We start from the raw sequence: 26,486 nt of genomic DNA, 5'->3' as shown, positions 1-26,486 counted from the left end.
GGGCCCCCCACCGTCAGAGACACTGTATTGTACTATGAGGGGCCCTGTGCCAGAGCCATCAGCCAATAGTGGGCCCACGCACTTTTTCAGAGCAACGGCACATGCCTGGGTGTGCCAGGTGGTGACCCCAGCCCTTGGGGGGGGCAGCCCAGTTAGGGATGTTTAAAAAATGTCATATGTTGATGTGTAGGCTGTACATTCAGCAGCTGCAAATGGAGGAATTTGGCAAGCCTGAGGAAGAGGAGGACAAAAGCGAGCCAAATTTCTGGCAACCTATGTGTCATCAGGGGAAGGTGGGACAAAATCCTTTGAAACCGATGCATGGTTCATTTTAATGAAGGTTAGATCATCAACATTTTGGGTGGACAGATGGGTCCTTTTTTCTGTCAGGATTGATCCAGCAGAACTGAAGACTCTCTCAGATGGCACACTAACAGCAGGGCAAGCGAGCTCCTGTAAGGCATATTGTGCCAATTCAGGCCAGGTGTCCAGTTTACAGGCCCAATAGTCAAAGGGGAATGACCTGTGACGGAAAACATCGATATGGGAGAAGTAGTTTGTAACCATAGTTGACAACTGCTGTCTCCTGTCACTTTCAATCGATGCAGTATTACCAGTCGTGTGAGCGGTACTTGAGTAATCAGTCCACAACATGGTCATGAGACCCCTGTCTCTAACGCCACTTCGGCTGTGTGCACCACGAACACCTCTTCCATTTTGCCCACTACAGCTTGTGGGAGAACCATCACCGCTGCTGTGTGCTGGGAATGCCTCAAACAAACGGTTTACCAGAGTTGCTTGTTTGTTTTCCAATATTATCTCTAGGTTCTCCTGTGGCATGATGTTGTGTAATTTGCCTTTATAGCATGGATCGAGGATGCTGGCCAACCAGTAGTCGTCATTAGTGTTGAGCATTCCGATACCGCAAGTATCGGGTATCGGCCGATACTTGCTGTATCGGAATTCCGATACCGACTTCCGATATTTTTTCAATATCGGAATTCGGCATCGGAATCGGAAGTTCAAAGTTGATTGACAGCCTGACGTCATCATGATGCGCGGTGTGTGCGCATCATGATGCGCCGTCATTTCGGGCCTTCCGGGGGTCTCTGCCGGCCTGCCGGGGGGCTGTGTGGACTGCCCGGGGTCTGTACCGGCCTGCCGGGGGGCTGTGCCGGCCTGCCGGTGGTCTGTGCACCCTGTGGGGGTCTGTACCGGCCTGCCGGGGGGCTGTGCCGGCCTGCCGGGGGGCTGTGCACCCTGTGGGGGTCTGTACCGGCCTGCCGGGGGGCTGTGCCGGCCTGCCGGGGGGCTGTGCTGATGTCCGGGGGTCTGTGCAAGCATCGTCCGATGGGACTACAAGTCCCATCTGGCGATGCCTGCTACCATGACAGTGATTGACACATTAGCCAATGATGGGACAGTAGTAGTCCCATCATCCGGCTAATGTGTTAAATGTTAAAAAAAAAAAAAAAATACTACATACATACTACATGCATGCTACATACATACTACATGCTACATACATACTACATGCTACATACATATTACATATATACTACATACATACTACATATATACTACATACATGCTACATACATACTGCATGCTACATACATACTACATACATACTACATACATGCTACATACATACTACATGCATGCTACATGCATGCTACATGCATACTACATGCTACATACATACTACATATATACTACATACATACTACATATATACTACATACATGCTACATACATACTGCATGCTACATACATACCACATACATACTACATACATACTACATGCTACATACATACTACATATATACTACATGCATGCTACATACATACTACATGCTACATACATACCACATACATACTACATACATGCTACATGCTACATACATACTACATATATACTACATGCATGCTACATACATACTACATATATACTACATGCATGCTACATACATACTGCATGCTACATGCATGCTACATACATACTACATACATACTACATGCTACATACATACCACACATATACTACATACATACTACATACAATACATTCATACAATACATACATAGACATACAGTACATATAACATAGAGTAACATACTTACCAATACTTGTCAAATTGTTCCCCGAAGCCATTGTCTTTTCCGGAATAAATATTAACATAACAAACCACAAAAATACTCACCCACGATCCGAAGCAGTCCACGAGTGTGTCCCACGACGATCTTGGGTAGAGAACTGCAGCATCAGATGATGCTGCCGTTCTCTACGGGCTGCAGGAATCCAATGACGGAAGGTAGGTATCCTTCCGCACTGTATTCCTCCGCCACTTAAAAAAAAAAAAAGTCCCTAGTCTCACTTTATGCCATTGCTGTGTGGGAATTTCCCACGCAGCAATGGCATAAAGTGAGACTAGGGACTTTTTTTTTTTTTAAGTGGCGGAGGAATACAGTGCGGAAGGATACCTACCTTCCGTCATTGGATTCCTGCAGCCCGTAGAGAACGGCAGCATCAGCTGATGCTGCAGTTCTCTACCCAAGATCGTCGTGGGACACACTCGTGGACTGCTTCGGATCGTGGGTGAGTATTTTTGTGGTTTGTTATGTTAATATTTATTCCGGAAAAGACAATGGCTTCGGGGAACAATGTGACAAGTATTGGTAAGTATGTTACTCTATGTTACATGTACTGTATGTCTATGTATGTATTGTATGAATGTATTGTATGTAGTATGTATGTAGTATATATGTGGTATGTATGTAGCATGTAGTATGTATGTAGTATGTATGTAGCATGCATGTAGCATGCAGTATGTATGTAGCATGCATGTAGTATATATGTAGTATGTATGTAGCATGTAGTATGTATGTAGTATGTATGTAGCATGCATGTAGTATGTATGTAGTATGTATGTAGTATGTATGTGGTATGTATGTAGCATGCATGTAGTATGTATGTAGTATATGTGGTATGTATGTAGCATGTAGTATGTATGTAGCATGCAGTATGTATGTAGCATGCATGTAGTATATATGTAGTATGTATGTAGTATATATGTAGTATGTATGTTGCATGTAGTATTTATGTAGTATGAATGTAGCATGTATGTAGTATGCATGTTGTATGTATGTAGCATGCATGTAGTATATATGTAGTATGTATGTAGTATTTATGTAGTATGAATGTAGCATGTATGTAGTATGTAGTATGAATGTAGCATGTATGTAGTATGCATGTTGTATGTATGTAGCATGTATGTAGCATGTAATTTTTTTTTTTTTTTTTTTACATTCAACACATTAGCCGGATGATGGGACTACTACTGTCCCATCATTGGCTAATGTGTCAGTCACTGTCATGGTAGCAGGCATCGCCCGATGGGACTTGTAGTCCCATCGGACGATGCCTGCACAGACCCCCGAAGCCTGCACAGACCACCGGCAGGCCGGCACAGCCCCCCGGCAGGCCGGCACAGCCCCCCGGAGCCTGCACAGACCACCGGCAGGCCGGCACAGCCCCCCGGCAGGCCGGCACAGCCCCCCGGAGCCTGCACAGACCACCGGCAGGCCGGCACAGCCCCCCGGCAGGCCGGCACAGCCCACCGGAGCCTGCACAGACCACCGGCAGGCCGGCACAGACCACCGGAGCCTGCACAGACCCCCTGGCAGGCCGGCACAGCCCCCCGAAAGGCCCGTACAGACCCCAGAGAGGCTGTACAAGGCAAAAACAGGGTTTTTCTTATTCCGATACCGGAAGTCCCATAGACTTGAATGGGACTTCCGGTATCGGAATCGGCGATACCGATACTTTTTTTAAAGATCGGCCGATCCATTCCGATCCGATACTTTGAAGTATCGGACGGTATCGCTCAACTCTAGTCGTCATCCTTCATCATTTTGGCAATGCGGGGGTCCCTTTTTAGGATTCGCAAGGCATAATCACACATGTGGGCCAATGTTCCAGGTGTCAATGATGCACTGGCAGTGGTGGGTGGAGGAGCACTTTCTGGCAAATCCACATCCCTCCTGTCACGCACAAACCCTGTACCTGACCTTGCCACGCCAACATTTTCTCTTTCCCCCAGAGAAGCATCCTCCTCTCCAAAATAATCATCCCCCTCATCCTCCTCCTCTTCTTCCTCCACCTAGTCCAGGACAGTTCCCTGACCAGACAATGGCTGACTGTCATCAAGGCTTCTCTCATCCTCCTCCTCCTGTTCCTCCTCCGCTGCAGAGGCCTGATCCTTAATGTGCGTCAAACTTTGCATGAGCAGACACATAAGTGGGATGCTCATGCTTATGTTGGCATTGTCTGTGCTTACCAGCTGTGTGCATTCCTCAAAACACTGAAGGACTTTACAAAGGTCTTTCAGCTTTGACCACTGCACATCCGACAATTCCATGTCTTTGCTCAAACTGCCTGCCCGTGTATCTTCCCACAAATGCATTACAGCCTGCCTCTGTTCGCACAGCCTCTCAACCATGCGCAAGATGGACTTCTACCTTGTTGCAACATCTATGTCTAGGCGGTGCTTGGGGAGGTGGAGCAATCGCTGCAGCTTCTACATACGACTGGATTGTACGGGTGAGCGACGGATGTGCGAGCACAGTCTTCGCACCTTTTGGAGCAGGGCTGTTAACTCCGGATAATTGTTTAAGAAGCACTGCACCACTAGGTTCAAAGTGTGAGCCAGGCAAGGTTTGTGTGTGAGTTTTGCAAGGGCTTTGGCTGCCACAAAATTCTGGCCGTTATCACTGACTACCTTGCCTGGCTCAAGATGTAGAGTGCCCAGCCATGACTCAGCTTGTCGCTGCAAGTAGTCGGCCAGTACCTCCGCGGTGTATCTGTGGTCGCCCAAAGACATCATCTTTAAAACAGCCTGCTGCCGCTTACCACTAGCTGTTCAATAGTGGGACACCTCGTGTGCAACACTGGCAGCTGCAGATGGAGTGCTCGTGCGACTGCGCTCTGTCGATGAGCTTTCGCTTCTGGAGGAGGCGGAGGAGGGTCGAACGCCTACAGCCAACTGTTTTCTATACCGTGGGCATAGGCAGCACTGTTCCACCGCCGCTGTCCCCTGTGGAGCCTGCATCCACCACATTAACCCAGTGCGCAGTGATGGACATGTAACGGCCCTGGCTATGCCTACTGGACCATGCATCTGTTGTGAGGTGCACCTTTCCTCTCACTGATTGTTTGAGTGCATGGACAATACAGTCTTTCACATGCAGGTGGAGGGCAGGGATGGCTTTTCGAGAAAAGATGTGCTGACTGGGTAGGTTATAGCGTGGGACAGTGTAGGCCATGAGCTCTCGGAAAGCTTCGCTTTCAACCAAACAGAAGGTCATCATCTCTAATGAGATCAGTTTGGCAATGTAGGCGTTCAAAGCCAGTGTATGCGGATGAGAGGATGAGTACTTTCTTGTCTTACTCAGAGTGTCTGCTAGGGTGAGCTGGACTTGAAAGCTGCATAGGGGGGAACTAGCTGTGGACCGGATGGACTGAGAGGGGGTAGGTGATGGTGATGGTGTTGGCATAGATTCAGTGTTTCTTTGCAAAACCATTGTGATTCCCTGACTGCTTTGGCCTTGCGACGAGACCTCAACATTTATTGCTGGTGGTGTGCTTACCGGTGGCAGTGGTCTTACAGTTGGGGAAGCAATGGAGCGTTGCTGGCTACCTTCAGTCGGGGTACCTGAGGTTTTGTAGTCCGTCCACGCTTGCAAGTGCATGGTGGTTAAATGTCTAAGCATGCAACTGGTATTCAAATTTCTGAGATTTTTCCCTCGGCTAAAGGTCCTTCCGCACTTCTTACAGATAACCTTTGACTCATCAGTAGGATTTTGGACAAAGAAGTGCCACACTGCACTCTTCCTACTATGGTCTAAATTTTCAGGTCTTGCATGCTGTGCTAATTTGACCGTCTGGCCAAGCTGTCCTTCAACTCTTTTAGCTTTTGGTCCACATTTTTGGACAGCTACGGGCCTGCCAGATAACCGATGTCGATTCCTGCTGCGGATCCTTCTCCTTATATGAGCTATTGTCAGCAGCACCCTCTTCCCCCAATGGATGCCAATCCGGGTCAACAACTTGGGTATACATCACCTCCTCTTCAATTTCATCTGCACCTTCCTCTGTGTCACCATGTAAGGTGGTATAGTATCCGGGAAGGGGCACCTGAGTTTCATCAGGGTCAGATTCTGGCTCAGTAGACTGCGAGGGCAATGTAGTGCTGTGGGTCAATGTACCAGCAGAATCATCTAGCAGTGGCTGTGCATCAGTGCACTCCATGTCAGACTCAACTTGGACTGGGGAATTCTGGATTTGACTGGATAACCCAGGCATGGTATGTGAAAAGAGCTCCATGGAGTAATCTGAAGTGTGGGCTGCCACATCCTTCACTATTGGTGGGGGTGAAGGACACAAGGAAAGGTGTTTCTCCTGACCAGAACCCTTCACTGACGACTCCGTGCTTGCAGGTTTTGAAAGTTCAGAAGAGGAGTCAATAGAGCTGGTGGCTATTTTGGCAATGTAAGCCAAAACCTGTTCCTGATGCTCCGGCTTTAAAAGCGGTTTTACTACTCCCAGAAAAGGGAACTTTACAGGCCTTCTTGTGCCAGACAATGGCATAGGCTCAACACCTGCTGCCTTAGCTGCTATTGTGCTTTTGGCATAACTAGCAGATGCACCACCACCACCATCAGTACCAGCTGCCCCCCCGTGTTAGGGACGGCGGAACTCACTAAATATTAAATAACAGAAAGTGCGTTCGCCCCCCGGGGTCCACCGTGCAGAGGTGTTAAACTGCTGCTATATAATGGCAGACGTGCTATATGGCAGTATAGCCCACGCGGCTTATACGTCATCCGATGTGCACTTGCGAGCTCTGTTAATCTCACAGAGACGCCTAAGGTATAAACATAAATGCCAAGCCTGTTGACCTCACAGGTCTCAGCGGTGTGCACACACGGTATACAGTCACAGGACTAGGCCCAAGACTCAGGGTCAATGTCCGTCTAGACCCACCATGCGTGTGGCGTTGCTACCACGGACGCCAAGACGTGCTGCTGACTGCAGCGTGTCGACCGACCCAGCCACCACACGACAGTGCCCAAGAGGGGGTGCACTGTCAGACGCTAGTGCTGTAAGATGTGAAATGTAGCTTGTAGCACGCCACTGACTGGCACAGACTCTATGACTAAGTCCCTATCCACACACGTAATATCAGAGGGAGGAGATCTTAATGAGACATTCGCAGGCACATGCATTCATCATCATTCATACAGATAGCAATTAGAGTCTATATTAGTGCATGGCCAAGCCGCCATGCGGGCCTCTTATAGCCGTGCGATTCCGGGACCTTCCAGATCTCTGAGATGAACCAATCAGATCCAGAGAAGGATCTGAGTACGTGACTCCCGATCTCCAATGAGAGATCGTCTAGTGAGCATGCCCAGTAGCGTGATGAGAGGACTTAGCCTCTGGAGTGGCTTGCTGCAGGACAGCCTGCGTTGCTATTGCTGACCCAGAGGTGGCAGCAACAACCAGTCCAACAGAGCTGGTCTGAGCAGAGCGTCTAGGACACCGAGATTGCTGTGCAGACTTCTGCGCGGTCGGTGGAGAATGGGAGACCGCTGGATGCAAGGCTCTGGATTCCCGCGGTGCAGCTGCAGGAATCTGGTGCCTAACACCCCACGCATGTTCGTGGCCTCTTCCACCATACTTCCTCATGTTTGTGAAAATGTAACAAAAATACCAGCAGATGTATGGTACTTACAGTTGTGGCCAAAATTATTGACACCCCTGCAATTTGGTCAGATAATACTCTTCTTCCTGAAAATGATTGCAAACACAAATTCTTTGGTATTATTATCTTCATTTAATTTGTCTTAAAAGAAAAAACACAAAAGAGAATGAAGCAAAAAGCAAAACATTGATCATTTCACACAAAACTCCAAAAATGGGCTAGACAAAAGTATTGGCACCCTCAGCCTAATACTTGGTTGCACAACCTTTAGCCAAAATAACTGCGACCAACCACTTCCGGTAACCATCAATAAGTTTCTTACAATGCTCTGCTGAAATTTTAGACCATTCTTCTTTGGTAAACTGCTCCATGTCCCTGATATTAGAAGGGTGCCTTCTCCAAACTGCCATTTTTAGATCTCTCCACAGGTGTTCTATGGGATTCAGGTCTGGACTCATTGCTGGCCACGATAGAAGTCTCCAGTGCTTTCTCTCAAACCATTTTCTAGTGCTTTTTGAAGTGTGTTTTGGGTCATTGTCCTGCTGGAATACCCATGACCTCTGAGGGAGACCCAGCTTTCTCACACTGGGCCCTACATTATGCTGCAAAATTTGTTGGTAGTCTTCAGACTTCATAACGCCATGCACATGGTCAAGCAGTCCAGTGCCAGAGGTAGCAAAGCAACCCCAAAAACATCAGGGAACCTCCGCCATGTTTGACTGTAGGAACCGTGTTTTTTTCTTTGAATGCCTCTTTTTTTCTCCTGTAAACTCTATGTTGATGCCTTTGCCCAAAAAGCTCTACTTTTGTCTCATCTGACCAGAGAACATTCTTCCAAAACGTTTTAGGCTTTTTCAGGTAAGTTTTGTCAAACTCCAGCCTGGCTTTTTTATGTCTCGGGGTAAGAAGTGGGGTCTTCCAGGGTCTCCTACCATACAGTCCCTTTTCATTCAGACGCCGACGGATAGTACGGGTTGACACTGTTGTACCCTCAGACTGCAGGGCAGCTTGAACTTGTTTGGATGTTAGTGGAGGTTCTTTATCCAACATCCGCACAATCTTGCATTGAAATCTCTTGTCATTTTTTCTTTTCCGTCCACATCTAGGGAGGTTAGCCACAGTGCCATGGGCTTTAAACTTCTTGATGACACTGCGCACGGTAGACACAGGAACATTCAGGTCTTTTGAGATGGACTTGTAGCCTTGAGATTGCTCATGCTTCCTCACAATTTGGTTTCTCAAGTCCTCAGACAGTTCTTTGGTCTTCTTTCTTTTCTCCATGCTAAATGTGGTACACACAAGGACACAGGACAGAGGTTGAGTCAACTTTAATCCATGTCAACTGGCTGCAAGTGTGATTTAGTTATTGCCAACACCTGTTAGGTGCCACAGGTAAGTTGCAGGTGCTGTTAATTACACAAATTAGAGAAGCATCACATGATTTTTCGAACAGTGCCAGTACTTTTGTCCACCCTCTATTTTATGTTTGGTGTGGAATGAATTATATCCAATTTGGCTTTAGGACAATTCTTTTTGTGTTTTTTCTTTTAAGACAAATTAAATGAATATAATAATACCAAAGAATTTGTGTTTGCAATAATTTTCAGGAAGAAACTGAATATTATCTGACAAAATTGCAGGGGTGTCAATACTTTTGGCCACAACTGTATGAGGAGCGCACAGCTGTATAAGGTGTAGGTAAAAATGTAATTCTCCTTATATATTTCCTTAGTCACAGACGCTTCCCCAGTATGTATTTGACCGTAATCCAACCAGCAGATATACGGTACTGTATCAGAAGCGGACAGCTCTATACAGTATACTGTATGTATGGAAAAATGAAAATCTCCATCTATTTTTTATCGAGTCACACCCAGATAGCATGTATTTGTCCTTGATACCAGCCGGTGTACGGTAGTGGGTGAGGAGTGTACAGCTCTACTGTATACGGTGTATGTATGGAAACATTTAAATCTCCATCTATTTTTTTACGGAGTCACACACACACGCTTTCTCTATATAGATTTGACCGTAAGACAAATGGCAGATATACGATACTGTTTGAGAAGCAGACAGCTCTATACGATGCATTTATGGAAAATTTTAAATCTCTGTCTATTTTTTTACGGAGTCACACACACACGCTGTCTCTATATAGATTTGACCGTAAGACAAATGGTAGATATACGATACTGTTTGAGAAGCAGACAGCTCTATACGATGTATGTATGGAAAATTTTAAATATCAGTCTATTTTTTGACGGAGTCAACAGCATATATACTATACTGTTAGAGAAGCGGGCAGCTCTATACGGTGTATGCAAAAATGGAAATGTCCGTCTATGTATTTACGGACTCACACACGCGCTGTCTCTGTATAGATTGGACCGTAATTCAAACAGCAGATAGACAATACTGTTTGAGAAGCGGACAGCTGTAAATGGTGTATGTATGGAAAAATGAAAATCTTCGTCTATTTTTTTACGGAGTCACACCCAGATAGCATGTATTTGTCCGTGAAACCAGCCAGTACACGGTAGTGTGAGAGGAGTGTACAGCTCTATACGGTGTATGTATGGAAATTTTTAAATCTCTGTCTAATTTTTTCCGGAGTCACACACACACGCTGTCTCTGTATAGATTTGACCGTAATCCAAACAGCAGATATACGATGCTACTTGACAAGCGGATAGCTCTATACAGTGTATGTATGGAAAATTTTAAATCTCCGTCTAATTTTTTCCGGAGTCACACACACGCTGTCTCGATATAGATTTGACCGAAATCCAAACAGCAGATATGCGATACTGTTTACAGCTCTATACGGTGTATGTATGGAAAATTTTAAATCTCCGTCTATTTTTTTACGGAGTCACACACAGCATGTATATGTCTGTGATATCAGCCGGTACACGGTAGTGTTTGAGGAGCGTACACCTCTATACGGTGTGTGAAAAAATTAATGCTCTGTAACTGTGCAGAAAATCAGAATAAAAGTTTTTTTGCTTTGAAAAAAGTAGTCTGCACAGCAGTGTGCACACAGCAATGCAGCTATCAGGTAGCCTTAAAAGACAGCCTAATAACCACCAGTGCTGCTGCACACACAAAAATCCCCCCCTGTCACTGCACACTAACTGTACAGTTGAAATCGCTATCAGAAGAAGCACAGATTTTTTTCTTCTTTGTTGCCTAACGCTCTCCCTATTGAGAATCAGCGGCAGCAACCTCTCCCTATGCTAAGATCGGCAGAAGTAAAATGGCGGTTTGCGATCAGGGCTTTTATAGCCACTGTGATGCCACACAAAGCAAGCCAATCACACGAATCCCCTTCTCTATGATGGTGGTGGCCGCTGCCTATGTCATCGTGTTGCCAACAGTGTGCGTCCTTGATGATAGGCTGAGAAAAGGCGCTGGAAGCATTATGGGAAACTCGACTTTGACGCGTGGGTCGGCGACCTCATGGCCGACCTCACGCTATGGTCGGGTTTGATCGGCGAAACCCGACTTTAGTGAATGTCGGCGACTTAATAATTTGACCGACCCGTTTTGCTCAACTCTAGTTACATCGTCTCTATGGTATCAATAAATTCTGGACCACGCCATACCACCCGCAGGGAAACGGGGCCTGCAAATGATTTATTCGGACACTAATTCAAATGTTGCATACCCTGGAGAGTGATCGGAAGGCTCGCTGGTCTGAGTATGTCCCTGAACTAGTGTGGGTCTATAACAGCTGGGTGCATCAGGTTACCGGCTATACCCCCTACTCACTGCTATTTGGGCGAGAAGGCAAAGGGATCACAGAGGTAGAGTTGAACCCGGAGGAACCCCAACCCTGGACCGGGGTGTCATCGTGCGTTCGAAACCACCGACACCGGCTACAAACCCTCCACCGAATCATCCATACAAAGCTCCAGGACCTAGAACACCCAGGAGGAACTCTGCCTCCGTCCACCGACCTCCTGACTAGGGAACGAGCACTCATACTATACCAGCGCCCCCAGAACAAGTTAGAACCTCGGTGGGAAGATTGTCCTTAACGAGTATTGCGCCGAATAAGCTCCGATGGGCCTGTGTATGAGATAATGTACAACCTGAAAAAGACAGGGCACTTCCCACTCGCACTGTGCACCGTAATATGTTGCGGCCCTGTACATCTACCGACCCCATGCGACCTGAGCCTACTCCTCAGGTCCCCAAACCACTGCCAAAGGTCTGGGACCTGCATGACAAAGAAGACTTCCCAGCATTACCCGCGGGCCCTCCAAGAAATGACATCCCAGTAGGCGCAGTCAGCCCACCAGAATCGACCAGCCCACCACCTTCCACCACCCCAGAAAGCTCCACCACAGTCAAACTAAGACGCTCCGAGCGGTCAACAGCTGGCAAACCCCCCAACGTTACGAACAGGACCAGTTCATATGGCAACGAGAACTTTCATCTCCAAAGGCCAACCCGAGCCTACTAAGGCCCTCGCCCGAGGACTGTCGAGCATACAGGATGGGGGAGTGTAGGAGGAAAGGCCCCCGCCGATTGTCGGGGCCGGAACCAAGGGGACCATCATCTAGGTTCTTAGGGGGTCTGTTTCCGGGGAGCCGAGTTAGGAGACTGACAGGACGGTTGGGGAGGAGCCTATATAAAAGGGGAGAGAATGCCAGTCAGAGTGAGTCAGCAGAACTGGAGAGAAGGAGCAGGAGACCGTGGAAGTGCCAGGGAGCCAGAACCCCGAGCAGTAACCAGAGAGGAGGACAGTGACAGGAGGGAGACTCACAGTGGACTGTGGGGAGATGGCGCTGAGCCGACCGACAGAAGACCACCGCTTCACTCCAGCCTGAGGCCATTGCCGCCTCGCTCCAGCTCGTGGCTGTGGCCTGCCCGCAGCCACCAGCAGCCATTGCTGCCTCACTCCAGCCCGTGACTGTGGCCTGCCCGCTGCCACCCGCGGCCATTGCCGCCTCACTCCAGCTCGTGGCTGCGGCCTGCCCACTGCTGCCCGCAGCCGCTACCGCTCCACTCCAAACCGTGGCTGCGGCTTGTCCATTGCCGCCCGCAGCCGCCACCTCCCTGCTCCCATCCATGGCAAGGGCCGGGCAGTCGCCCGCCGTGGATTCCCTAGTGCAGCCGGTGGCTACGCCGTTGGCCTACCAACCACCACTCAGAACCGCTGCTGCCCGCCCCTGTACGGGGGCTGCGGCCTCGACTCTCCCACTCCCGGGTGGTATTCCGCTGCCCCTGTTGGGGGACACTCCGCCAAAGAACTCTTCTAGGGCCTGTTGTGCCCCTGCTTCGCCTGAGCGTCGGAATGCCCGAAGACTGCGCCAGATCCTCAGCAGCTGGGTCCAGTGGCTGTGACGCTGAATCACCTTCGTCCAGGATGCTGAGGGATGTCCAGATGGATAAGTGACACAATATAACTAAGGACCCGTAGTCGGCCATACCGCGGCCCTATAGTGACCGGCCTTTGCCGGAATAGCCGTGTTCTCATAATCTGTGTTTGCTTGCACTGGGTCCCTGCGAGGACAATTTATTTTATTTTGTTTGGTTGCTTAGGATAGCCCTACTGGCATCAATCCATAAAAGTTTCTACCTAAAGTTCAATCCGTCTCACGTCTCGTCACTGCATCCCGCGTACCTGCTATGATCACACATTAATGTATTGTTGATGATCATAATTGCTGCTCCACATGTTGATGATTACAATTGCTAGTCTTTGATATGTGAAAATATAATTAGTATTATGGTTGCTAGGTATTTACCAATGAGGCTAAGCTCTAGCAATCATTTCTTGAAAGGCATTAGACTCTTCTGAGTGGTACTGCAGCGACTGCACCAGCAACAACCCAGCCAGGTGGGTGTTGAATTTATACTCAACTCACAACTTGACAAACAATCAGACATGGATAACTGATGAGGTATTGAAGGTGGCTTTGGTGAAGTATTCCTGTACTGATGCTGTATTTTTGCAATATTTGTGGTTCTGATGATACAGTCATGTATTGATAATGGTTCTGGTAATGCTTTGCATGTTTCTTATCTTTTAACTGCATCAGAGTTTAAATACCTTGAAGTGATTAAAAGTACTAACATGCTTCAGGTTGGAAAGCTGTCAACTCTCTAGACCTCTAGATGGGAAAACTGATGGCAAAGTCACTTCAGAAAAAGGACCCATGGTGTTTTCAGAAGCGGTTTTGCCTGAGAAGGCTTGATGCCGCTGCACCAGCAATTTTATAGACACCAAGTGGATTCAGCCTTAGAATACTGTTAGGATTTGGCGGTTTTTAAACTCTACATGTTTGACACATGACCGGTTTATTTGTAATTTGAAAACTTAAATGCCAACCTCTTTCTCTTCTGGTTCCTTCAATTGAAACGACTAAGAGAAGCAGATGTGAAAGCAGATGACACCTGATCTTCTGTATGCAAATTGCAAATAGAATCTTGTGACGAGCGCAGAGAGTGTGAAAACAATATATTACACAAAGTTATAATTCCATGATAGTGTCAGTAGGAAATCCTATAAATGACCACAACAATCACTTTAAGAGGTAACATTGTGCAGTCTAAAAACAATATATACCCACCATAATTGTAAAACAAAACACAATTACATATAAACAGTACATTATTTCCAGTACAGAACATGGTCTTGTTTGTAGGAAGCCTGATATATACAGTATAAAATGTGGTACCTCTAGAACAAACCCTCTCTTCATTCAAATTTTAGCATAAAATACATGTGAAAAAAACACTGAAAATTTGTATTCAAATTTAGCACTTTGCAAAGCTATAGATTGCAATAATCTCATGTAGTACAGATATTCTTACGTTCCATACATGTGTGTTTTTTAGAAATGTAATATACCGTGTGTTGCACTTTACAATACTATTAAAAATAAATGTGTAACTAGCATAAAGAAAGTAAAGCACAAGCATATGTGTAATATGTTTGACAACTACAGCCTAAGGTTCAGCTTATTTGTTGGTTTTAAACATACACATTTTGCCAATGTAGGTTTAGAATATGAGCAGCAGGGTGTGCTTACACTGTATGACTTGTAGGGTTAAACTGCTTATCGACTACATTTAAGTAAGTCAATGGTAATTTAATAGTTTGTTTAGAGAGCACAGAATGATCTCTAATAGATCAGTAAAAAAGTCATTCTATGCACACAGTTTGCCATTGATTTCGGTATCACTGTTTACAAAAGACTATATGGTATCAAGAATGAAAAATTTTACGCAATCTTGAAGTGGTTATCCAATACTCTGACAACCCCTTCTCAATCCCTATATTTCTCCCTCAGTAAAATAAGAAACTAACACTTGGCATTGTTCCAGGGGTGTCAACACTGGCTCTCCCATGGCTCACGTGACATTGGTTGCAGGTATTGCATGATATAGCATCAGCGTTGGCATCATTGTCCGCTTCTTAGGACGTAATTGACATCAGGAGGAAATGAGAGCTGCATCTACTCTCCCACTGCCTTCAGATGTCTGGTTTGTCTAAAACAGGAACAATGTGTTGGGTGAGCCAGTTCCAACTCTGCTGGAACAGTGCCGACACCGGATGTGAGCAGAAGTGTTATTATACTCAGTTGACAGAAAGGGATTGAAAATGGGTTGATAACACCTTTAAAAATCTTTTAATGCAATGAATGAGCATTTTGCTCTTTTGTTGGGTGATTGGCAGTCTTTTTGCACAAGCAGATTATAGAGAAAAGTACCTACCTAGGAAAATTAGGCAGCGTAATTGTACTTTCAGGCTACTTCACACCTGCCTTAGGGAATTATATGACCGATTGTACTATAGTTTTTGCAGCAATGTCACAGTATTGCTCTATGTAGTGAAATTGACATCTTCCTAGGAGCCCAGCCTCAGGACTTCATAGGAGGACTAATATGGCAGCAAACTTCACCAGGCCCCTGCCTGCCAATTAAAACCCAACAGCAACCCTCAACACAGGGGGCACATGGGAGCCTTTGAACGAATACATTAGCCATAATACTATTTAATTGATTCTGTAAGTAATTGACAGTGGTATATAAGTAATTAAACAGCAGCTATTGAGGCTAAGTCTGATAACTTCTATTACAGGCAGATGCTGGCTATGTATCACAGCTGGCATCCTCTGGGTATAGGCAGTCTAAGTTCTTGAACTTGCTCCATAGAAATATACCGTGATCATGATGCACTGTTACATCAGGGTGTGCGAAGTATTTAAAAGGACAATGGTTTTTTTCTCTGGGTCCAAGAACTAACAGGTAGGTGGTTGCTAACTACCTATCTGCTCTACCCAATACCAGCTCACAGACTGCTCCTTCCATTGAATTGGCTGCCTCATGTCAACATAGCAACTGTCTGGGTTGAGCCTGTGCTTCGTGATTGGCATCTCTGGCAGCCAAATTAAAGGGGAACAGGTGTTTTAGTTTACTCATTTGTCTGCCTTATCACCTTTTGGGTTTGACTATATATACTTTCCCCCTACTGTAGCTTAAGCCAGTAAGTGATAGACAAGCTAGGGGATCTCGTTAACCCCTTTCTTCCATCTTACGTACTATCCCATTCATGGGACCTGGACCCGTATGCCCATGGATGGGATAGTACATCAAGCGTGATCAGCGGCTCTCACAGGTGACCGCCGCTGATCGCGGCGGGTGTCAGCTGATTATCACAGCTGACACCCGGCACTATGTGTCAGGGGCGGTCACGGACCGCCTCCGACATGTTAACCCCTGGCACACTGCGATCAAACACGATCGTAGTGTACCGGGGGTTTAGGGAAGCATCGGCAGGGAGGGGGCTCCCTCCCTGCTTCCCTGAGACCCCCGCAACAGCGCGATGTGCAGCGCTGCAGCTGGGGTCTTCTTCCCTGCAGGTCCTTGAATCCAATATGGTGTAATAAAGTTAAAAAAAGTGTAAAAATAATTTATAAAAAATCGCTAATTAAATAAAAAAAAAATATTCCCTAATAAATTCATTTTTTGGAAATAAAAAATAACAAACAATAAAAGTACACATATTTAGTATCGCCACATCCGTAACAACCCGCCCAATAAAACTGTCCCATTAGTTAACCCCTTTAGGGAGCCCCTTAAAAAATAAAAATAAAAAACAAAGCAAAAAATAATGCTTTTTTATCATACCGCCGAACAAAAAGTGCAATAACGCGCGACCAAAAAGACGGATATAAATAAACATGGTACCGCTGAAAACATCATCTTGTCCCGCAAAAAATGTGCTGCCACATAGCATCATCAGTGAAAAAATAAAAAAGTTATAGCTCGCAGAATAAAGCGATGCAAAAATAATTATTTTTTATATAAAATTGTTTTCGTTGCATAAAAGCGCCAAAACATAAAAAAATACATAAATGAGGTATCGCTGTAATTGCGCTGGCCCAAAGAATAAAACCGCCTTATCAATTTTACCACACGCAGAGCGGTGTAAATGCATCCCCCAAAAGAAATTCTTGAAATGCTGGTTTTTGTTCATTCTGCGTCCCAAAAATCGGAATAAAAAGCGATCAAAAAATGTCACGTGCCCGAAAATGGTACCAATAAAAACATCAACTCGTCCCACAAAAAATAAGACCCCACATGACTCGGTGGGTCAAAATCTGGAAAAATTATAGCTCTCAAAATGTGGTGATGCAAAAACTATTTTTACACTAAACGTCTTTTAGCGTGTGACAGCTGCCAAACATAGAAACCAGCCATAAATAGTAAATCAACCCCCCCTTTATCACCCCCTTAGTTAGGGAAAAATAATAAAATTAAAAAAAGTATTTATTTCCATTTTCCCATTAGGGTTAGGGCTAGGGTTAGGGCTAGGGTTAGGGCTAGGGTTAGGGTTAGGGCTGAGATTAGGGTTAGGGGTGTGTTGGGGTTAGGGTTGGAGTTAGAATTGGGGGGTTTCCACTGTTTGGGCACATCAGGTGCTCTCCAAATGCAACATGGCGTCTGATCTCAATTCCAGCCAATTCTGCGTTGAAAAAGTCAAATGGTGCTCATTCCCTTCCAATCTCTGCTATGCGCCCAAACAGTGTTTTACCCCCACATATGGAGTATCAGCCTACTCAGGACAAATTGAAAAACAACTTTAGGGGTTCAATTTCTCCAGCTACCCTTAGGAAAATAAAAAATTGGGGGCAAAAATATCATTTTTGTGGAAAAAAGATATGATTTTTTTATTTTTCATGCCCGGGCGTTATAAAATTCTGTGAAGCACTGGGCGGTTCAAAGTGCTCACCACTTATCTAGATAAGTTCCTTAGGGGGTCTAGTTTCCAAAATGGGGTCACTTGTGGGGGGGTTTTCACTGTTTAGGTACATCAGGAGATCTCCAAAGGCAACATGACACCCGCATACCATTCCATCAAAGTTTGCATTCCAAAATGTCACAACTTCTCTTCCGAGCCCTGACGTGTGCCTATACAGTAGTTTTCTCCCACATATGGGTATCAGCATACTCAGGACAAATTGGACAACAACTTTTGGGTTCCTATTTATCCTGCTACCCTCATGTTTGTGGAAAAAATATGATTTTTTTATTTTCACGCCCGGGCATTACAAACTTCTGTGAAGCACTGGGGGGTTCAAAGTGCTCACAGTCACCACACATCTAGATAAGTTCCTTATGGGGTCTAGTTTCTAAAATGGGGTCACTTGTGGGGGTTTCCATAGTTTAGGCACATCAAGGGCTTTCCAAATGCAACATGACACCCGCAGACCATTTCATCAAAGTCTGCATTCCAAAACGTCACTACTTCCCTTCCGAGCCCCGACGTGTGCCCATACAGTAGTTTTCTCGCACATATGGGGTATCAGCGTACTCAAGACAAATTGGACAACAACATTTGGGGTCGAATTTCTCCTGTTACCATTGGGAAAATAAAAAAATTGGGGACTAAATGATCATGTTTGTGGAAAAAATATGATTTTTTTTATTTTCACACTCGGGCGTTGTAAACTTCTGTGAAGCACTTGGGGGTTCAAAGTGCTCACCACACATCTAGATAAGTTCATTGTAGGGTCTAGTTTCCAAAATGGTGTCATTTGTATGGGGTTTCCACTGTTTAGGCACATCAGGGGCTTTCCAAATGCGGCATGGCTTCCGATCCCAATTCCAGCCAAAAAAGTCAAATGGCGCTGCTTCCCTTCTGATCTCTGCCATGCACCCAAATAGTGGTTTATCCCAACATGTGTGGTATCAGCGTACTCAGGACAAATTGCACAATAACTGTTGGGGTCCTGTTACCCTTGAGAAAATAAAAATTGGGGGTGAAAAGATCATTTTTGTGGAAAAAATGTGATTTTTTAATTTTACGGCTGTACGTTATAAACTTCTGTGAAGCCCTTGTGGGTTCAAAGTTCTCACCACACATCTAGATAAGTTCCTTGGGGGGTCTAGTTTCCAAATTGTTGTCATTTGTGGGGGTTTTCCACTGTTTTGGCAAATCAGGGGCTTTCCAAACGCGACATGGCATCCGATCTCAATTCCAGCCATAAAAGTCAAATGGCGCTGCTTCCCTTCTGAGCTCTGCCATGCGCCCAAATAGTGGTTTACCACCACATATTGGGTATCAGCGTACTCAGGACTAATTGCACAATAACTTTTGGGTCATGTTACCCTTGGAAAAATAAAGATTGAGGGTGAAAAGATCATTTTTGTGGAAAAAATATGATTTTTTAATTGTACGGCTGTACGTTATAAACTTCTGTGAAGCCCTTGTGGGTTCAAAGTTCTCACCACATATCTAGATAAGTTCCTTGGGGGGTCTAGTTTCCAAAATAAGGTCACATGTGGGGGGTTTCCACTGTTTAGGCACATCAGGGGCTCTCCAAACATGACATGGCATCTGATCTGAATTCCAGCCAATTTTGCATTGAAAAAGTCAAATGGCGCTCCTTCCCTTCTGAGCTCTGCCATGCGCCGAAACAGTGGTTCCCCCCCACATTTCAGGTATCATCGTACTCAGGACAAATTGCACAATAACTTTTCCAGTCCAATTTCTCCTGTTACCCTTGGTAAAATAAAAAAAATTGGACCTGAAGTAATTTTTTTGTGAAAAAAGTTAAATGTTCATTTTTTTAAACATTCAAAAAATTCCTGTTAAGCACCTGAAGGGTTAATAAACTTCTTGAATGTGGTTTTGAGCACCTTGAGGGGTGCAGTTTTTAGAATGGTGTCACTTTTGGGTATTTTCTATCATATAGACCTCTCAAAGTTACTTCAAATGTGATGTGGTCCGTAAAAATAAAATGCTGTTGCAAAAATGAGAAATCGCTGGTCAACTTTTAAACCTTATAACTTCCTAACAAAAAAAATTTGGTTCCAAAATTGTGCTGATATAAAGTAAAAATGTGGGAAATGTTACTTATTAAGTATTTTGTGTGCCATATCTCTGTGATTTAAGGGCATAAAAATTCAAAGTTGGAAAATTACAAAATTTTCAACATTTTTGCCAAATTTCTGCTTTTTTCACAAATAAATGCAAGTTGTATGAATGAAATTTTACCACTAACATGAAATACAATATGTCACGAGAAAACAATGTCAGAATCACCGGGATCCATGGAAGCGTTTCAGAGTTATTACCTCATAAAGCGACAGTGGTCAGAATTGTAAAAATTGGCCCGGTCATGAACATGCAAACCACCCTTGGGAGTAAAGGGGTTAAAACACGCTACAATATCACAAACCAGTACCTTGGCACTTGGTACATCCCTCCATGAACATTTATGTGTGAATATTGGTTATAAAATATTATGAAAAGTGAACAATTTGTTTAATACTTCAAAGTGTAAAAGGTCATATAAGTGTTTGCAACTTTTGTTTTATATCATTTTAAAGGTAACCATGAAACTTTTATATTGACCCATGACATTTTAGATTCTGATTCATCTACTTATGTAATCTGTTTATTGAATTTTCTTTACTGTGTATTGCTGTATGCTAAAGAAGCAAGACTGTTCCAGTGAGTCGTTTCTTCACTGAGAACAGATTGCTTTTCATAGCCATACATTTTGCGCTTCTCCCCACATGTCTTTTTTACTGTCACAGGTCTGCATTAGGCTAATAGGAGAGCAGGGAAACAGTGATGGCTTGAGGATTGCAAACTGTGAAGACCCGAGCAGTGAAGGTACTGTCAATCATGTCCAGAGGGCTTGCCTGCAGCTACTGGTATTTTTGTAGCATGTTAGTGGTTTAATAGTTTGAAATTATTTTCATATTACTTCTATTGGTTATTTTTCAAACATAACACAGCCAAAAACCAAGAGGTTATTGAAATGGAAGAAATGGAAAATATTCCTGTTTTAAAGAAATACATTTATAAACATGGTAATAATATTACTGAGGAATGATATTATTTTAACAAGAGATGAGCAAATCAATTTGTGGAGGATGGAGTTTGAGTCGAATTTTTGAAAATTTTCAGTTCCATGTGACATCAAACACCTTAAAATCTGATTTGCAAGGATTGTCAAAAATAATAAAAATGCCCAGTAACATTTTACACACTGATGATTACAGAGTGAGCATGCTAATGGAGTTATGCACATCAATCAGATCATATAGTCTAGGTCAGTCAATAAGGGAAGCTATTACTGTTATTATAAAGATAAGGTCGGTCAAGGAACCAAATTTTAAGACTAGGTGCAAAATGCTCTAAACAGAGGAATAGAAAAAGGTCCAATGTGATTGGCGTGTACTGCTTCAGTGCTGATGTACGAAACCAAAAATGGCAGTGCTAGTCTCAGTTCTGTGAGTTCTTGTTTTAAAAAAATGTAACATTTATTTTTCATTGGATACACAGCACCAAGCAAAAAACGTAAACACAATCACTAGCCTTGTCCAGATGCCAATTAAACAACACAGACCTTGACTATTCATACACGGGTGAACTAGTCCCAATCCAGTCAAACAAAATAGCTATGATTCATAGCAACCAATTACACTTGCAGTTTGATGCACACAACTTGTGCAGTCTCTTCTCAGAGAGAGATTCTGGCTTGTCTCTCTTTAGCACCAATACAAATCTACTCTTGCCAGCTTCCTCAGCTGACTGACTAAGGTGACACCAAGTCTGGTTATATACATAGTCAACCACGTGCAAATAATGAGAGCCTGGAGAGCTAGGATTCAACCCTTTTGTACACCACTCAATGAGTGACTGTGAATGAATAGATTGATATACAGCAGTAACAGCACCTAAATAGCTTCATTCTTTCTTCCGCCCAGTACAAGCAAAGAGGGTCAGAATTAAACTCCTCATTGCTAATTGTGCAACCAAAACCAAAATTCTAAATTCAAGGTTTGTGTATCACTGAAAATATGGTTCCATCATTGTGTGACATGCAAACCATTTTTTTTTATTTTTTAAGAGAAATAGCCATAATCCTGAAACTTAAACACAACTTTCTACCTACCAAAGTGTGCAAGTTGATTAAAATAATTTTTTAGCATGCTTAGCAAGCTAATATACACACCTCCTGAATACAGTGGACAGTTTAAGGTTCTTTGTTTTAATATACACACATCCTGAATACAGTGGACAGTTGAAGGTTCTTGGTATTGGGTAATGATTCTACCTAGATTTTCTGGTACCATCCTATTCTGTAAAGGAATGTGGTCATTTTTTTTTACCTTTAAAATAAAACATCTTTTTTATTTATTAAATACCTATTTTAAATGTCTACTTCAGATAATGCTCAAAACCAAATTTTTTGAAAGGTAATATTTTGAAGTCAAGGATATGAGTGCACCCATGGACTCTTCATATACATAGAACGTAACAAATGTTAAAAAATGCACTCCAAACAGCATTAATATGCTACAAAAAAACTTTTTACTGTATGCAGATTTGTTTAGTATAATTTCAATAACAATTTCATATTTCGTATGTATTACCATATACAGATGTCCTTAATCCTTGTAGGCACTGGAAAACATTTTCTTTTGGCCTCCAATATGAGATTAAGGGCTCATACCCACATGTGTGAAGAAAACACTCTGATATCACGACCGAAAAAATGGATGACTGTCTGTTAGGTGTCAGGATCCTACCAGGCTTGGGATAAATCCCAAGCCTTATCTGCCTCTGCAGTCCCCCATTTGGGTCCAGCCGCTCAGATTGCTGCTCAGCACAGACGTCAGTCATAGCACCTTGCTCAGACTCATGCTACATGCTTGGTTGCTGCTGGCTCTTCAGCTAAGTTGATGGGAGTCAGTGATAAGCAGGTGCCGTCCTGCACTCTGGAGCCTAAGTCCAGAGAACACTTTACTGAGCATGTCTGTGGTGTGGCGTCTTTTCATTGCTGGTCGGACGTCACCTGCTCAGGTGATGTGGCAACTCCGGATTGGCCTGCGGGCTATGTGACAGCCGGCTGGGCGTGAGTGTTTGGGGTGGAGCATAGTGTAGAAAAGGCTCCAAGAGGCGCACGCTGGTGCACTAGTATCACGTATGTTATGGTGTGTGAGTGTGGATGCTCTACCATTCTGTCTGCAGGTTGTGTGAGTCTGTCTAAGCTCTGGAACTGTGCTCCTAGGCAAGCAAGTAGCATCAGTAGTTGCAATTAGTCTCTTGGCTTAGCACCAGTCTCCTTCATGTGTGCGGTTAGCACAGTTGAGTTACTGCGCAAGTCCAACCCTTAGCCTAGAGGGTATTATGTTTAGCGTCCTATAAGTTTCTCGTGCTTTATCCCTGTGACATTTAACAGGGTATTGCACTTAGTATTCTTTTGTTCAGTACTGCTCTGTGAAGTAATGGAGCGTGGTACTCAGTAGAGATGAGTGACTTTGCCTTTTTTAGAGTCGAGTCAGGTTTCATGAAACCCGACTTTCTCAAAAGTCGAGTCGAACGAAATTGGGAAAAGTCAAAACCCAATGCAAGTCAATGGGTAAGCAAAGTCGTCAGGGAGTGGAGGACAGTAAACACACCTACAGTGCCCATTTCAATGCTAACGACATCAATTCTAATTACTTAAGCTTGTCAACCTTAATTTACTTTATAATAATAGTTACGCATTGAAAACTGGGGGTTATTTGGCTAAAGTTGTGGGGGGGTAGGGCTGGCTGCAGGTTTTCATGTGCCCTGTGCGAAAGAGTGTCAGTGGGCCCCTTTAACACATACCACAATTCACGATGCTACGATATGGCAGAGAAATATTGGTATAGTGCAATGACAAATACTTCACTTCTTACATTACATGACTGAGATCTATTTTAAATTCTACAATAGCTCAAAAACCGGACAGTATATTCCTCCATACAGTATTATGGCCACCACATAGTGCACCATACAGAATAATGAGCCCCATATATTGCTCCATACAGAATAATTGGTCCCATATAATGTTCCATACAGTATATGATGAGCTCCACATAATGCTACAGTATATGATGGTCCCCATATAATGTGCCATACAGTATATGATGGTCCCCGTAGAGTAGAATGAGCCTCACATATTGCTCCATACAGTGTAATGAGTCACATATAAAGCTCCATACAGTATATGATGGGCCCCATATATTGCTCCATACAGAATGGGCTCCATATAATGCTCCATACAGAAAAGGCCCCATATGTGCTCCATATAATGCTCCATACCCTATATGATGCCCCGTAAATAATGAACCCCAAATGATGATCCAGTATATGATGGGCCCCATGGATGATGCTCCATTGTATGATGGGTCTATATAATGCTCCATATATAATGGGCCTCATATGATGCTCTAGTATATGATGGACCGCATGGATGATGCTCCAAATGTATGATGGGCCTATATAATGCTCCATATGTAATGGGCCCCATATGATGCTGCAGTATATGATGGGCCTCATGGATGATGCTCCAGTGTATGATGGGCTTATACATTGTGTGCAGAATTATAAGGCAAATGAGTATTTTGATCACATCATCCTTTTCATATATGTTGTCCTACTCCTAGCTGTATAGGCTTGAAAGCCAACTGCCAATTATGCAAATCAGGTGATTTGCATCTCTGTAATGAGGAGGGGTGTGGTCTAATGACATCAACACCCTCTATAAGGTGTGCTTAAGTATTAGATAACTTTCTTTCCTTTGGCAAAATGGGTCAGAAGAGAGATTTGACGGACTATGAAAAGTCAAAAATTGTCAGATGTCTTGCAGAGAGATGCAGCAGTCTTGAAATTGCCAAACTTTTGAAGCGTGATCACTGAACAATCAAGTGTTTCATGGCAAATAGCCAACAGGGTTTCAAGAAGCGTGCTGATAAAAAAAGGCTCAAAATAACTGTCCATGAATTGAGGAAACTCAAGCGTGAAGCTGCCAAGATGCCATTTGCCACCATTTTTGCCATATTTCAGAGCTGCAACGTTACTGGAGTATCAAAAAGCACAAGGTGTGCCATACTCAGGGACATGACCAAGGTAAGGAAGGCTGGAAAATGACCACCTTTGAACAACAAACATAAAACACCTTTTATTACCGTACAGAAATAAAAGGGATAGGAACAGGAGAACACCAATGTGGCTAAATAAGGATGTAAAAAGAGCAATAAATAACAAGAACAAGGCATTTCGGAAGCTAATACAAGAAGGCAATGAAGAAGCATTAAAAAGTTATAGAGAAAAAAATAAAATGTGTAAAAAACAAATACATTTAGCAAAAGCGGAAACTGAGGGACTCATTGCTAAGGAAAGTAAAACAAACCCCAAACTATTCTTTAATTATATAAACAGTAAAAAGATTAAAATTGATGGTGTCGGCCCTTTAAAGAACAATGAGGGTGAAATCATAGAGAGCGATGTGGGAAAAGCAAATGTTTTAAATACTTTTTTCTCAACAGTGTTCACACAGAAAAGGATTTGCCAGGGGAAATGCAGAATGATAATGTAAACTCCCCATTAAGTATTACCTGCCTAACCCAGGAAGAAGTGCAGAACCGCCTTAGTAAGATTAAAATTGACAAATCACCAGGCCCTGATGGCATTCACCCTCGGGTATTAAGGGAGTTAAGTAACGTGATAGACAGGCCTCTATTCCTTATATTTAAAGACTCTATAGAAACAGGGTCTGTTCCTTTTGATTGGCGGCAAGCAAATGTGGTACCAATATTCAAAAAGGGGTGTAAAAGGGAACCTGGAAACGATAGGCCGGTAAGCTTAACATCTGTTGTGAGTAAAATTTTTGAAGGGTTTCTAAGGGATACCATTATGGAATATCTCAATGGTAATAAATGTTTAAGTCCATATCAACATGGATTTATGAAGGATCGCTCCTGTCAAACTAACCTGATCAGCTTCTATGAGGATGTAAGCTCTCAAATGGACCAAGGAGAATCATTGGATGTCATTTATCTCGACTTCTATAAAGCATTTGACACTGTCCCACATAAAAGATTGGTAAGTAAAATGAGAAAGCTTGGGCTAGGGGAAAATGTGTGTAGATGGGTAGGTAGCTGGCTTAGTGATAGAAAACAAACAGTGGTTATAAATGGTGCATACTCAGATTGGGCCAGGGTTACTAGTGGGGTAGCACAGGGTTCTGTATTGGGCCCCCTACTATTTAATATATTTATTGATGATCTAGTGGATGGCTTACACAGTAAAATATCAGTATTTGCAGATGATACAAAACTATGTAAGGTAGTTAACACAAAGGAGGACAGATTGCAACTACAGACAGATTTGAGTAAATTGGAGAATTGGGCTGAAAAATGGCAAATGGGGTT

Source organism: Dendrobates tinctorius, unplaced genomic scaffold (assembly GCF_039654945.1).
Source record: "Dendrobates tinctorius isolate UK_male_01 unplaced genomic scaffold, ASM3965494v1 ptg000161l, whole genome shotgun sequence".
Classification (NCBI taxonomy): domain Eukaryota; kingdom Metazoa; phylum Chordata; class Amphibia; order Anura; family Dendrobatidae; genus Dendrobates; species Dendrobates tinctorius.
Note: the sequence above shows the minus strand (reverse complement) of the source record.